Source organism: Hemitrygon akajei, chromosome 9 (assembly GCF_048418815.1).
Source record: "Hemitrygon akajei chromosome 9, sHemAka1.3, whole genome shotgun sequence".
NCBI classification, from domain to species: domain Eukaryota; kingdom Metazoa; phylum Chordata; class Chondrichthyes; order Myliobatiformes; family Dasyatidae; genus Hemitrygon; species Hemitrygon akajei.
In genome coordinates, this window is record NC_133132.1 from 45493872 (window position 1) to 45508671 (window position 14800).

The following is a 14800-nucleotide window of genomic DNA, read 5'->3' on the forward strand; positions in this document are numbered from 1 at the left end:
TAGCAAGAAAGGTAGCAAAAATATCTTTAACATTAGGACCCAGGCACACTCATTGGAAATTCCTTCATCCCCTGAAGTGTAGCAATGAGGCGGAGAGATTGAAAGAGATAAGCAATAATCTGTTGACAGAATTTTAAGCAACAATTGGACAATAAGCACAATTGGTTTTGAGATAACAAAACAATTGCCACTATATATAAACACAAATGGCTATAAGTAAACTTTTTGGAGAGGATTATGATGCAATGTTATAGTAAAAAAATTAGCCCTCCTGATGTAGATCCAATTTATGAAAAGTTGATAAAACAATTTACAAGACCAAAAGATGTTGATTCCTACGATCAGTTCCAGTATATGGGGCTGGGAGTTAATAGCCTTTAATACAGCTTATTGAACTTCATGAGAAGTTTATTTTTCTATCCAATAGCTTGGAAGTCTGAAAACATCTAAATATTTGGAAAACAAATTTCAGTCCTTTTTAAATTATATTTTGTATTCCATGTTATGGAATTATCTGAAAGTGAACATATTATACTCAACCTATTAGTTGAACCAGTCCTGTTTTTAAAACATGAGTTAAGGATTTTACATTTTTAATAATTTTGTCTGACATTAGATTCACAAGATCTAGTATTAGAGTACTTGATTACTGAATTGCTTGCAATCCTTGTTCCTACTTCACACGTTCACGGTTTATACTCTATTTGCTTGCTGACTTGACCTGTCTTCACTCCGTGGCCACTTTATTAGGTACCTCCTGTAGCCAAATGTTATGATAGTGATCAAAGTCACCAGCGGGACACTGAAGCTGGTGATATAGAAGTGTTTATTCAACACAACAAGCAGGCATCCGTCTAGAGCCACACTCAGTAGAGGCTCACAAACCCAAGGGTACATTACATTTTTATACCCTTAAGATCAAAGGTAAGAGTAGGTGATTCAATACAATTTCAATAGTTCTGGCATTATTTACGTCAATACTTTGGGTTGACAAATGGTTCCTTTGAGATACAGAGTGAAAGCACTTTGTAATTGATAATGACACCTCTGAAGGTTCAAGTGCCGCTGGGAGAAACTGGTTAAAGCAAATATTCTAAAACCTTTTGACAACGAAGAGCCAGGCACCCAAAATTACTGTTTCAGGACTGTCTCTGAGAACACAAATTTACTAAATATATAAGAACTACTGACTGCCTATACCTGTAGCCATGTTTGATATGATAAGGGACAACATCCATCTGGTCTGCCAGCTTGCACTCAAGTCACAATGGTGCAAGTAACTTAGCCATGTTGCGTGGTTTGACACCAACTGATTGTCTTAACGTTTGGCTCTTGCATGCATATGTAATATCTTATCTTAGCAGCTTGTGCTTTTAACTTCAACTCACTGCTTGCAATTTACAATAAATTGAAGGCAATCTGTAAGCTTCCTGAACTTCCTTACATTTACAATGAGAACGGAAGCCTGGTTCTTGTTTGAATTCGTATGCCATACTCTCTTAATTCTAGAATACTCACTAACACCGACAAAGTAACTACGAAGTGTGTGGTATGTTTGTGGTCTTCTACTGCCATAGCCCATTCACTTCAAGGTTCGAAGTGTGTGTTCAGTGATGCTGTTGCTCACTCGATTTTTTAATTTTGTTTTTAGCACTATTCTCCGTAAACTCCAGAGACTGTTCTGCATGAAAATCCAAAGAGATCAGTAGTTTCTGAGATACTCAAACCACCTAGTCTGGCACCAACAAATATTCTATGGTCAAGTCACTTAGATCACATTTCTTCCGCATTTTGATGTTTAGTCTGAACAACAACAGACCATGTCTGCATGTTTTTATGCAGTGAGTTGCTGAAACATGATTGGCCAATTAGATATCTGTATTAATGAGCAGGTGTACAGGTGTATCTCGTAAAGTGCTACTGAGTGTATATCCTTTTGCAGATTCTTTGCATCCTCACAGTGTCCTTTCTTGTCTTGTATCATCATCAAATGCGGTTCAAAGTAGATTTTGTTAGCGAGGTACGTATAAATTATAAAACCTTGAGATTCTCCTGCCTAACAGGCAGCCACAAGACAAGAAATCGGAATGAATCCAGTTTAAAAGAAGATCAACACCCAAAGTGCAGAGAGGGAGAGAATCAAATCAAATCATGCAAACAATAAAGCAAGCATTAGCATTCAGAACAAGATTGAGTCCATACACCCATAGTCCATCACACAGAGGTGTATCGACTGCCATATACTATGGGGATTTGCATCGGTGTAGTTTTATTCTCTCTTTCGAAGTGTGCATAAAAGTTCATGGGGCAGCGAATCTTCGCAGCCACTTATGCTGTTAGGTCTCACCTTCCAGGAAGTAATGGCATGCAAACCCTGCCGCAGTTGTTGTGGATCTGATGGTGTCTCTGACTTCACACGGGATTGCCTTTTTGCTCTTACGATGCCCTTCTGGATGTTGTTTAGGATTCTGAATCGTCGGTCTTCATCACCACAGAGCTAACTCTCAGCAGAATCACTTGGTTCATTCATGGCTTCTGGTTTGGTTACGTCCGTTATGTTCTCGAAGGCACACACTCATCCACACAGATGTTGCTGAAGTCGGTGACAACTGTGCCCTATTCATTTAGAGCCAGAGGTGAATCCCTGAATACGATCCGGTCCACTGTTTCAGAGTGGTCTTGTAAATGCTGTTCTGTCTCCCTTCTTTATACCTTCATGGCCCTTACCACTAGTGCTACAGTCCTCAGTCTCTGCCTGTATGCCGGAAGTACACGTATATTCGGGTGATCAGACTTCCCAAAGTGCTGGTGTGGGATGGCATGCTAAGTGTCCTTGACAGTGGTGTTAACAGTGATCCTGTCTGTTAACTCCTCTGGTTCCACAGGTGCATTGTTCGTGGTAGTTGGTCAGGAACCCTTCAAGCTGGCCTGCAGTGATTGGGCAGACAAGAGGATGCACTGACTCATGGCTATTGATCACAGTGCTCAGCTCTTTCAGTGCCCGCTTAACATTTGTCTAGGTGGAATCTTCACACTGCAACCAGAATGATGGCAGATAGAATGGATGAAACTTGACTGCTAGGTGTTCCAGGTTGGCGGTGCAGGACTGGCACAGAACTGCCATGTCTGTACACCAGGATAAGTTAACCATGGGGACAACACTGCCACCTCTGCCTTTACCTGACACTGCTGTTTGGTCCATGCATTGGAAGGCAAAGCCCTCAGGTTGGAGTACTGTCTGGAGTGCTGAGGTGAGGGTGATTGGTCTCTGTGAAGCAGAGTAAACAGCAGTACTAATGACCCTCTGATCTTGAAATCTTGCTCTGAGGTCTTCGGTTATATTTTTCAGAGACTGTACATTAGCCTGGAGGACGGTTGGGGTTGGGGGCCTTAGGACCCTGTGCTTCAGTTTTGCATGCAGTCTCATCAAGTAGCCACAGTTCCTGATACAATGGGGACATTCTCTCAGCTTCCAGCTGCTACACCCGCTCCCTGGGTGAATACTTGCTACGAGTGGGAAATTACATCCAGCAACAAAAATATTTACTGCTTGCAGCTCTTAAGGAGAAACCACAATTAAGTTCAGATGAATGGCTTTGACCCGAGATGTCACAGTTCAAAGTAAATTTATTGTTGAGTACATATATGTCATCATGTGTTATCCTAAGATTCATTTTCTTTTGGGCATTCACTGTAAGTACAAAGAGACATAATAGAATCGATGAAAAGATGCACACAACCTGTGACAAAAAACAACTAATTGTGCAAACGCAAAAATGAGAAATCAAAGCAATAATAATAAATAATTAGGAAGTATTGAAAACAGGCATTGTAGACTCTTTGAAAGAGAGTCCATAGGTTATAGAATCAGTTCAGTGTTGGGGTGATTGAAGTTATCCACTCTGTTCCTGAATCTGATGGTGAGGGACTCAAGGCTTCTATGCTTCCTGCCCATTGGTATAAGCCAGAAGAGAGCATGGCCTGGATGATGAGGGTCCTTGATGATAACTACTGCTTTCTTGTGGCAGCACTCCTTGTAAACGTGTTCAGCGGTGAGAAGGGCTTTTCCTGTGATGGACGGGTTTATATCCACTGCTTTTTGTAGGCTTTTCTATTCAAGGGCATTGGTCTTTCCATACCAGGCTGTGATACAACCAGACAGTATACTCTCCACCGTGCATCTATAGAATTTTGTCAAAAGTTTTAGATGTCATGCCCAATCTGCGTAAAATTCTTAGAAAGTAGAAGTGCTGCTGTGCCTTCTTTGTAATGGCACTTGGTTGCTGGGCCCAGAGTAGGTCCTCTGAAATGATAACACTGAGGAACTTAAAGTTACTGACTCTCCCCACTTCTGATCCCCCAATGAGGACTGGCTCACCGACCTCTGGTTTCCTCCTCCTGAAGTCTATAATCTGTTCTTTGGTTTTGTTGAGAGTGAGAGGTTGTTGTTGTGGTACCACTCAGTCAGATTTTCAATTTCGTCAAGTCTACTGATTTGTCACCACCTTTTGATCTGGCCCAACAACAGGGGTGTCATCAGCAAACTTAAATATGGCATTGGAGCTATACTTAGCCTCGCAGTAATAAGTTTAGAGCGAGTCGAGCAGGTGGCTGAACACGTAGCCTTGAGGTGTACCTGTGCTGATGTTGCCAATCCAAATTGACTGAGGTCTTCAAGTGAGGAAACCAAGGATCTAGTTGTACAGGGAGGTTTTGAGGACTGAATCTTGGACTATTGCTTTGTCTCCATGGATGCTGTCTAGCATACTGAGTTCATCCAGCAGTTTACTTTTTGCTTCAGATTACAGCATTTGCCATTTCTTGTGTCTCCATAAAATGCTGCCATTTACGTTGATAGAAAATACAGTGGATTCCAGTTAATTGGAGCGGCCACTTGTTTAAGACAACCCTTAAAGAATAAAAACAAAGTTTAAAAAAAAGCCAGGATTCCTTTTGTTTATTTGGGACAGTAACCTCTTAATTGGAACAGGAGACTGCTGCTGAACAGTTTCTCACTAGTATCAGTCATGCACTACACCGTGCTTAGAACAAACAGTTTTGAATAGTTTCAGTTGCGTGCATTTGTGTTCAAAAAGCAGTTATTTTTGTCACTGATTGTTGACAAAAAAGAAGCAGTAAAACAATTTAGAGTTGTTTTGCTCACCTGCGGTTTCAAGCATTCATGCTTGAAGGTGCCAGAAGAGGCCGGGAGTGAAAGTGAAACAATTTCACTACTTCAACAAGTTAGGAACTACGAAGAATTAGAAGGTATCGACAATCATCTTGAATGTTGCAATGAAAATGAAGATTTGGAGGATGCAATCATCAAGACCATTGTACTAAGGCAATCCACTTTCTGCACTAGATGTCTGCAGTAATTTTGTTCATTTACAGTAAATCAAAAGAACACGGCAGCTTGTTGGTTGTCTGTCATATCCGACGACAATAGTGAAACCTGGGTGGGAGAGTTTTTGGACCGTATCACTCTCTTGACCTGAGGTCAAGGTCTAATGGTACGAGTTGTTGTCATGATCTAGCGTCTTTCCTTGGTTACGGTAGATAACCGTGACTACTTCTAAGCCTTTATCATGTCTTTTACTCTCCACAGATTGTAACAGAGCTGCCTTTTTGACCATTGGATCTCATTGTTGATCTAATCCACCCAGTCGACCAGAGCGGAATTCACGTGCTAGGACAAGCATGTTCCTATTTCACCGGGGTATGAGGCCCACCAGCTACCCACACCTGGTTTAGCCCACCTGTTGAGACTATGCACCGAGATATAACCACTGTCACGTGCAAACAGCTATTTGGAGCCTCGGGTGGGTGCTGAGTGTACCAAAGGTGAATGAGCCACCCCCAGAAGGGACATGACAAGCCCTTTCACCAGAGGTGCTACCCCTCCCTAGATACCCCATACATGGCAGCACACATAGGATGAATTCCTCTATTGATAGCTATGGAGAACTAATACAGTTTTATATAACTGTTGTAGCATTGGTAGTGTTCTAATTTGTTTTGTATTTCATTTAAATGCATAGTTTGTTACGTGGTTAGATGCTACTGTGTCTTTTTTATAGTTTTTTAACTATTTCCATGAAACTTTGACTAATTGGGGCAGCTACTTAATTGGGCCAAAATGTACTGGTCCCGATATATCCCAATTAATCAGAGTCCACTCAGTGGTCACTTTGTTAGGTACAGGAGTGGAACCCAGCATGATCTTTGGCTGCTGTGGCTCATCCACTTTAAGGTTCGACATGTTGTGCATTCAGAGATGCTCTTCTGCATACCACTATTATAACACGTGGTTATTTGAGATACTGTCACCTTTCTGTCAGCTCAAACCAGTCTGGCCATTCTCCTCCGGCCTCTCTCACTAGGTGTTTTTTGTTTATGGCACCATTCTCTGTAACTCTAGAGACAGACTGTTGTGCATGAAAATCCCAGGAGGTCAACAGTTTCTTAGATACTTAAACCACCCCATCTGCCACCAATAATTATTCCACCATCAAAGTCACTTAGATCACATTTCTTCCCTATTTTGATGTTTGGTCTGAACAACAACTGAACCTCTTGACCGTGTCTGCATGCTTTTGTGCATTGAGTTGCTGCCACATGATTCTGATTAGATATTTGCATTAATGAGCAGGTGTACCCAATAAAGTGGCCACTGAGTATATTTCTTATTGTAACTTGTAGTCTTTTTATCATTTGCACTGAATTGTTGCCACAAAACAACAAATTTCACAGCGTGTACCAGTGAAGTTGAAGCTGATTCTTAGACGTGTGTACAGCAGCAATGAAAAACGTACTTGCATTAGCATCACAGGCACACAGCATCACATAAGCAGCATTCATACTAAAGCCTAAATTTAACACTAATTATTCACAATTTTTACTTGAAAGAACACATTGGAACAAAAAAAACAAAGTCCATTTTAGTGCAAAGTGAACATAGTGTTATTAAATTGCTGTGATGAAAGTTTTGTAGGTTGGTCCAAGAATTGAACGGTTGAAGGGATGTAGCTGTCCTTGAACCTGATGGTGTTTGATTTCCAGCTTCTGTACCTCCTGTTCAATGGTAGTTGCGGAAAATTGCATGGCCCCGATGGTTGAAATCTTTGCTAGGTGTTGCCTTACTATGGTGATGTGACTCTCGCTTCGCCTAGCGGCTTAATTTAAGGGATGATAGCCTCCCGGCCCAGCCAAACTTAAGGAACCTCGTTTGGGTGGATGCTACGCGATGCGTCCCCTGTTACAGATCAGTACCACAAAATAACAAACAGTACACAATATGCGATTAAACAATTGAGCTTTACAATTTGTAACTTGACTATATGATTAGTAAAGAAAACAAAAAGAAAAAGGGCCCATTCTCATGAAACAGTCCAATGCGCAATATTGGAGCTTGCCGATAAGGCAGTTCGTCCACCTTCTCTCCTCATCTCTCCCTGCCAAAAGACCGCAAATACACGGCTCCCAGACACACAAGAAAGAACAACATCCCAATCATTGGTTAGCATGCCCTGTTATCACTAGTCATAACCCAAACATTGCTGCTACAGAGAAACCATTACCTCAGCAATGGAACATTACAGAGAAGCCATTACATTAGCACTGAAACCTTACATCATGTTATAGTGGCACCATTGATAGTGAGGTATTGAGCAGAATCCACAACACTCTGTATTAATCAATTAATTATTTAGAGATACAGCAGAGTAACAGGCCCTCCCAGCCCAATAAGATTGTACCCTCCATTTACACTCGTGACCAATTACCTATGAACCTGCCTGTCTTTGGGATGTCGGAGAAAACTGGAGCATTCAGAGGAAACCATGCAGTCAAGGGGAGAGGTACAAACTCCTTACAAGCAGTGATTAGAACTGAACCTGGGTCTTTTCTTAAGCATTCCAATTGACACACCACACCATAATGCAAGTAGTCTCGATACTTTCAACAGTATGTCTCTAGATGTTTGTTAGAGTCTTTGGTGACAAGTTGAATCTCTTCAACCTCCTAAGAAATTAAAGATACTAAAAAAAAATGTAAAAATGCTAAGGCATTGTTTAGAAAATTAGTTCTCCATGTGTTGTCTAATTTTTTTTCCACTCAAACATTGATTAAGCATTTACTTATTCATAAAATTTCATTAAATCATAGAAGTACAGCACAGGAGCAATGACTTCCACCCATCCTCATCCATACCAATCTATGCTAATCCTATTTCCTTGCATTAGCCCTGTATTCCTCGGTGCCTTTCCTATCTAAGTACCCATCCAAACACATTTAAAATCTTGTAACTCTATCTTCCTTCACTACATGTACTGGCAACTCTTTTGAGATACTCACTATACTTTATGTGGAAACACTTGCCCCTCAAATCTCCTTTAAATTTCTCCCTTCTCACTTTATACCTCTACTCTCTAGCTCTGGACTTCCATAGCAAGTTTGGGAGTATCAGCAAACCCCCTTCCATAAATCTCCAGCCTCCGCATCTTCCTCACTGGTAAATACTGAAGAGAAGTACTCATTTAAGACCTGTCAAGATTAGCCCTTTGGTTCCCAAAAGGAACTAGCCTTTGCTTCTAATACTGTATGTTATAAAATGTTGCAGGATTTTTCTGAACCCTACTTAACAAGATCATTTCTTAGCTCAGCTTTTCACTCCTGATTTCTTCCTCAAGTGTTCTCCTATATTCTCTATAAATCTCGGGTTGACTTGTTTGATAACAGTTTCATGAACCCAACATGCAATAACTTCTTTTCCCCGATCAAACATTCGATATCCTCTGTTAACCAAGGTTCCCCAAATTTGCCGTCTTTGCCTGTTGTGTGTACAGTGATGTGCTGACTCTGAGCTCTTACTAACTCATTGTTAAGTGTCTTCTGCTTAGAGTCATAGAGTTATACATAAAGAAATCAGACCCTTAGCCCAATTCCTCCTTGCTGACCAAGCTGTCTTCTTGTTCCACATATCCATCGCCCTCTGTTTGGGAAAAACTTGCCTCTTAGGAACTTTTAAAAATCTTTTCCCTCTCACACCAATTTATGCCCTCTAATTTATACTCCCATACCCTGGGAAAATTCTGACTATCTCATTTATGCCCCTCATTGCCTTTGTAAACATGGAACACTGAACTGCCAGTCCTGCTCTTCACTCATATTTCCATAATTGCAACAGTATTCTAATTGCATGTGTTGATCCAAGCACTGGGCTCATCCTTCCTACCTGTGAGGCCCCTAGCTTGAATGTAATTACCGGTAAGCCTCCTTGAATGTAATTTTTGCTTCCCTTGCTGTCTCTACCTGCTCTTTGCAAAGGATTTGCCTGTTCTATTTTCTACATATGAGTCAGTGTCTCTGTCTGTCAAACTGAATCACATCCCTCTGTATCACAGGTTTAAACCCTCCTGAATAGCACGAACAAAGCTCCACTATAAAGTTATTGAAGTTCAGATACAACCAGTTCTCCTTGTACACGTCACCCTAACAGAGTTCCTAGTGATCCAAAAATCTGAAACCCTGCCTTTGTCAGCTCTTTAACCTCACATTTATTTCCTGTGTCGTCTTATTTCTGACCAGACTAGCTCGTGGACTCAATAGCATGGGCACAGGGAGGAATTTTGAGATCCCAGTCCAAGCCATCCTATTTTTCAACTTTCCATTTGACTCCCTAAATTCTTTGCAGGACCTTGTCTTTTTTCTGACGTATGTTGCCAGTACCAACATGGATACAACCGCTGGCTGTATCACTATTGAGTCCCCTATCACGATTGCTCATCTAGATTTATTTCTTCCCTGTTGTACAAGCAGATCTATCCATGATGTCATTGATCTGGTTGCTGCTGCTTTCCTCTGGGATGCCATAACCCTCCCGGCAACAGTATCCAAAGCGGTACAGCTGGAGAGAGGAGAGTACCTACAGGATACTCCTGGACTGACTGCCTACCTCTCTTGGCAATCATCCATCTACTGATCCTGGGCAGGGCCACCTCTCTGGTGCTCCTATCTATGGCCCCTTAGTGAGTCTGACTGCTGCTCCAACTAATCACAGTGGTTTGAGAGAAGGTGTAGCTGGACTTGCAAACATACTTGCAAACATAGTCCTCAGGGATATTAGACCTCTCCCTGATTTCATGCGTTTCACAGGAAGAGCATGCTAATTCACTGACTACCATTACTGCACTTCTAGTAACTACTAGATTAAAAGAAAAGGAAAAATCTTTCTTGTCTTACTGTTTGCTTTTCTTCAAAGTCTCAGGATTTTGATTTTAACCACAATACTTTGACCTGCGATGTTGTTGCTAGACCTATCTTTCTTTTTGTACTTCTTAAAGATCTTGCTTTCGGGCACAAACTAAGAAAGCCGGTGGTAGGCGTTACCTTGTTTCCTCTTGTTTTGACTTGCAATTTTCATTATGCAAACCTGCAGACTTCAAAAGTAATTGGCTTCTTATAAAACAATTTGCCATGTTTAGAAACTAACAAGAGAAAATCTGTAGTTGCTGGAAATCAAGGTAACACACACAAGATACTGGAGGAACTCAGCAAGCCAGACAGCATCTGTGGAAAAGAGTAAACAGTCAATATTTTGGGCCAAGACCCTTCATCAGGACTGGAGAAAAAAAGATGGAAGGTCAGAGTGGGAAGGTGGGGGAGGGGAGGAAGAAATACAAGGTAGTAGGTGATAGGTGAAACCGAGAGAGGGGTGGGGTGAAGTAAAGAGTTGGGAAATTGATTGGTGAAAGAGGTAAAGGACTGGAGAAGGGGAAGTCTGATAGACGAGGATGTAAGGCCATTCAAGAAAGGGAAAGAGGAAGAGCACTAGAGGGAGGTGATAGGCAGGTAAGGAGATGAGGTGAGAGAGGGAAATTGGAAAAAGGAATGGTGTCATTACTGGAAATTGGAGAAATTGATGTTCATGTCATCAGGTTGGAGGTTGCCCAGATGGAATATAAGGTGTTGCTCCTCTAACCTGAGTGTGGCCTCATCGCGGCAGTAAAGGAGACCATGGACTGATATGTCGGAATGGAAGTAAAATTAAAATGGGTGGTCACAGGGAGATCCTGCTTTTTCTGTCAGATGGAGCGTAGGTGCTTGGCAAAGTGATCTCCAAAGCTTCTTTGGATCTCACCAATATACAGGGGGCCACACCAGGAGCACCGGATACAGTAGATGACTGCAGCGGACTTGCCGATGAAGTGTTGCCTCACCTAGGACTGTTTGGGGCCCTGAATGGTAGCGAGGGAGGAAGTGCAGGGGCAAGTGTAGCACTTGTTCTGTTTGCAAGGATAAGTGTAAGTACCAGGGGGGAGATCAGTGAGGACGGATGAGTGGACAAGGGCATCGCATTGGGAGTGATCCCTGTGGAAACTGGAAAGGGGAGGGGGAAGGGAACCCACTGGAGATAGCAGAAGTTATGAAATGTTTTGGAATTTATTGACCCCCCATATTGATCCATTTTAAAAAAAATATTAATTTTAAACAAAATTAATGAGAAATCCTCATGAAATAAGCAGTATAAGAAATTGATAATCTATGAAGGGTCTTTGATCTGAAATGTTAACTCAGTTTCTCTTTTCACAGTTAATACCTGATCTGCTGATCCATTTTTCTGTTAAACAATTGATGCAAAATATTAAGATGTGACATTAATGATGTAATATTAAAGCTTTATAGCTGGAATTAGCTCTGGAATTTTCTAAAGAGCTCTGTAATCTTTAGAGACTCTGAAGTTGATGCGAGGAATACCTTAATGTTCAGTTCAGTCCATTTTCCTGACTGGAATTTTAAAGAAGGTAATTTTCCTTTTGTTTAATAACTGCAAGTTTTTTTTCATATTCTTTTGCAATCAGCTACTGGACACATTATACTTGGACCATGCAACAGGTTATGCTGTAGCACAAAGTGAGAAAAAATTGCCTTGTTTGTAGTTGAATAATTTGGAACGATTCTTCAGAGAAATTGAAGTTGTCTTTAAAGTAGCATTCCCAACAGCTGAATTTTTCTATATTCTTATCATTCTTGTTCCCCCTACTGCTTTTCAAACATATTCATGTACCTTACCGTGAACAATTTGTTTTCATATCAGTGCCCTCTAGGCTGAGCACAGTGCAGAAAAAAAGAGTAGGCTGACTTGAATGTTCTTCTTTTTCGTGCAATGATCTTTATTTCATATCCTGTGCCTTACAGAGCATGGTTTTTAACTGTGTGATTTGGTTTGATATACCAGGCATTTGATGTAGATTGGGGGTTCCCAACCTTTTTTATGATATGGGTCCCTACATGAACCAAGGGGCCCATGGACCCCAGGTTTGGAACTCCTGGTATTTATTAATGTAACTCAGATACTTGCTAAACTTGTAAAGCTGGAATTGAACATGATGCAGAAAAAGCTACATTTAATATATTAATTTAGTTATGTTGATGAAACGTACAGAACACTATCATTCAAATAGTCATTTATTAGAAATCTGTAGTATTTAAGATTGCGAATTTGAGCAAGTCTCTGAATTAATGGATCATTAATTGAGTTAATGAATTCAGTGAGTTATGAAAAAGGCTATGAAAAAGTTATTAAAAAAGCCATCAATTCAATGATGGCTCATTGGCATTTTAAGATTTTCACACAAAATATTGGGAGTCAGTGGTGATCAAGTTTTGACTGAATTGAAGCTAAAATGTCCTTATTGAGTAGTCACTGAGGCTCCTGCCAAAGCTAGTATACCACAAAGAAAAGCATTTTACTAGATGGTCTACAGAGCCGTTTTCCTCTGTTACAATCCTGTGGTCACTGTTATTTAACTCAAGATTGATTACATTTGAGAATTTAAGATAATGGGATATGTGGTGTAATTTATGACAGTCCCAGAAGAGTCACTGTGGACACAGGGAAAGCCTATCCAATTTGTGTTTGTTAGTGAAATGCTTGATTTAATCTTGGTGAGAACTGCATCTTTGCAAAGTAATAATAGTACAAAGACAGTGTGTTCTTCTATATATCCCCCAATTCTTCATTGTAATGGTGCTAAACTGAGAAAGATCATTATGGGCAATTACTTGTAGACACTGCTGTTCTATGTAGTTGATTTTTCAAGCTGTTATATATCCTTATCACCTCCAAACAGGGTACAGTTTCATAATTTCAAATAGCCTTTCTTCAGGCTTAATCCAGTTACACATACTTGCTTGCTTACCAGTAGATCTTATAGGATATCCATGCAAAGGAATAATGGTATTTAATAACACACACTATCTCAAACACAGTCCCATTTCTCCAATCCAATGATGTGGAGGACAATTACACCAGCTCCAATATGATCCCGCTGAGCTGGCCCAAATCTGACACCTGAGACCTCTTGTTCTATAAATAATCCACCACATATTTACCCGTCTTGGTGCATGAATAAAACTATCAACCACAGTCCTTTGGTGCAAATGTTCAAGTGGTATTCTGACATCTTCTGGAATCTAGGTGTATTAGTTTACCCAGCAGTACAAGTAGTTCCTGTCAAATTTGCTGTCTTTTTTAACAGTACAAAAAGAATGTGGTTGATGCTTTGATTTGCTCCTTTCATTCTTATGCAAGATCAAATATATACACCTTGAAGGGGTAACTCTTGAAATGGCAGGTGTGTATGAATGGATGTTAATTTTGTTCATTTATGAATGACTGCATATTTTTCTGCTACTCCCTGCCTTCTCCAAGGAATCCTGAATTGGTTTTAAAATCACTTGCCAAGTTAACAGCTAGTTCTGCTCCTAACATCCCTTGCTGTAGGTTTTAGGGATTTTACCAGTCATTTTGTAAAGCCTCACAATGAACTGGTACTGCAATAACATCTCCCATTTGTTCATTAAGTTATAATTTTACTCTGAGCTTAAAGTTGCACGGAGTCCAGTTTGATTCAAAACAGGACAAAGTTTTAACAGATGGATTTCTGGGGTGATAGGAAGGTGATGGAAGCTGCTGAATAATGTGATTATTTCTTTACCCAGTTTGGAGAGTCTGGCTAGTTCAGTCATTTGCTTTGTATGTCTGTCCAGATAAAGTGGCCCTTCACACCAGTTAATTACAGAGGGATCCTTGAAAGGATGCATTTGAATATTTCCTTGAAGGTTTTAGCAATGGAAAGCATATTATATGTGAAGAATGAGTAGAAACAAGTTTAAATAAATGTGGAAATTTCATATGAATTGAGGCAGATATATACTAAGGGAATAAAATTAAGAAGTGCTCTAGAGATATTTCAAAATAGGTGAGAAGGGATTAAAGGATTAGCTCAAAAGGTCAACGCTATTCAGATGCTAATCTATTCATGGGGCAAGGGGCTCCAAATAAATTCATTATCGATTCTATTAAAAGTATTGTTCCAGTGACTTGAAAATTGATTAGTTATTGATGGATTTTGGTTAACAATTTTATTTTAAGACTAGCAGATTCACACCAAATATGCAGCATACGTTTTAAGACTGAAAAATATCATCCCAGTCCACCAGTCTGGATTCATCTTGCTACGTAACCAGTTTAAGAAGTTCAGTAAGGAAATGCAATTCAGGCTATTGTAGTTCATACCTCTGATACTCCAGCTTGCTTGATTGTGAGCTATATTTTCAATTTTTCTCCAAAGTACTTAGCACCCTCTACAATATCAGAATTGAGTGGATTATTTGGCAAGTTTCATCTTGTTCTTCCTTTCAAGTGTCAAAGTTGACATCAGGGACTGTTGTGGACTTCGCTTACGGAAACGTGGCTCACTGATCCCTGGCACCATTTTAGACGCAGCGCTGCAAC

The 14800-nt window shown here is 40.4% G+C and overlaps 1 protein-coding gene across 1 annotated transcript in view; it reads left to right on the forward strand.

Moving 5' to 3' along the window:
* afg1lb (AFG1 like ATPase b) overlaps nt 1-14800 on the forward strand; it is a 140318-nt gene that overhangs the window by 14762 nt on the left and 110756 nt on the right. The gene's annotated exons all lie outside the window — the stretch shown is intronic.